This window comes from Chiloscyllium plagiosum, unplaced genomic scaffold (genome assembly GCF_004010195.1).
Source record: "Chiloscyllium plagiosum isolate BGI_BamShark_2017 unplaced genomic scaffold, ASM401019v2 scaf_41650, whole genome shotgun sequence".
NCBI lineage: Eukaryota > Metazoa > Chordata > Chondrichthyes > Orectolobiformes > Hemiscylliidae > Chiloscyllium > Chiloscyllium plagiosum.
In genome coordinates this window covers 1,353-2,587 of record NW_025182689.1, presented here as the reverse complement: position 1 = coordinate 2,587, position 1,235 = coordinate 1,353, and the positions used below count along the sequence as shown (strand labels likewise).

Sequence of the window (1,235 nt, the reverse complement as noted above, 5' to 3'; positions counted from 1 at the left end):
GACACAGAGAGAGAGACACACAGAGACAGACAGACACAGCGAGTGTGTGTGTGGGTGAGGTGAGAGGCGGCGGTGTGGACTGAACTCTGATCTCTTCTCCCCCACCCCCTCCCCAGAGTCGGTGATGATGGAGAGATGCCGCAAACTGTTTATGATGAAGTTTCAGAGCAACGCCAGCCGTTACAGCAGCCAGGACGGTGAGTCAATGCTGGGACCCCCCCCCAACCCAGCGGCAGCCAGAGACTCTGAGGGTCACCATCCTCCACCAACCCCAAATGCGGCGACCATCCTCCCCAACCCCAAATGCGGCGAGCGCTGTCTGCCTGACCCAGGGCAGGGAGAGGGTGGGAGGAGGGAGGGTGGAGGGGGAGAGAGAGAGGGTGGAGGGGGAGAGAGGGGGGGGGGTGGGGAGGGATATCGCAGAGACTGAAGGGCACGAGGTTGTTGGTTCAGGGTCTGGCTCTAGAGTTGGCTGACACTCTCTGTCTCTCTCTATCCCTCCCTCTCCCTCTCTCCCTCCCTCCTTCCCTCTCTCCCTCCTTCCCTCTCCCAGAGGCCGGGGGAAGTTTGAAGACCCTCCCGCGAGTGAAGAACCCTCACGTTGCTGCCTTCAGCGTGATGGACAGAATGGCCACCCTCCCAGAGTGACGCTGGGGAGCTCCTGTTCCTGACCTCGACGAGTGGCCAGGAGCGTGCGGGACGGAGGATCCAGCCGGAGAGATCCGTCAGAAACGCGGGGGGGGTAGACGATGTATTATACATAGGCAGGCACCATGGGGATTCATCACGGCTTTTGGGGAGGGTTTCCGCCTCGGGACGCTACTGCAATGCACCTCCTTTCCCGACGCCACTACCGGGAAAGGCCATTGGGCTTCAGGATGCTGAGCGTAGCAGGGTTAAAGGGGCCGAAGGGGGATGTGGGGGGGGGGGGGGAAATGCAACATCAGAAAGATCTAACCCGGTCTCAGTGGGGCTGGGGATAGGAGGCAAGGAGTGGACGGGCCGAGTGCACTCTGTCATTGGGAGCGTCGGGGGGGGGGGGGAAATGGGTGGGGTCTCCTCTTTCCTGGGGGCAGCTGGGGAGGGGGTACAAGGAGCTGCCCCCCGTCTCAGTCACCGACAGCTTCACCCCGATCGGAAACCTCGCTCTCAATAAAACAGTTGGAAACAATCCAGGCCAGAGGCTTCAGTGTGTCCCATCATCAACCTCACAGTTCACAGCACATCGGGGGGGG

At 61.3% G+C, this 1,235-nt stretch overlaps 1 long non-coding RNA gene across 1 annotated transcript; it reads left to right on the top strand.

Annotated features, from left to right (window-relative positions):
• Positions 1-72: 72 nt before the first annotated feature.
• Positions 73-1,171, top strand: LOC122545472. Its single transcript, XR_006310549.1, has 2 exons — positions 73-197; positions 554-1,171. It is a non-coding gene; the product is annotated as an uncharacterized LOC122545472 (long non-coding RNA).
• Positions 1,172-1,235: the final 64 nt, after the last annotated feature.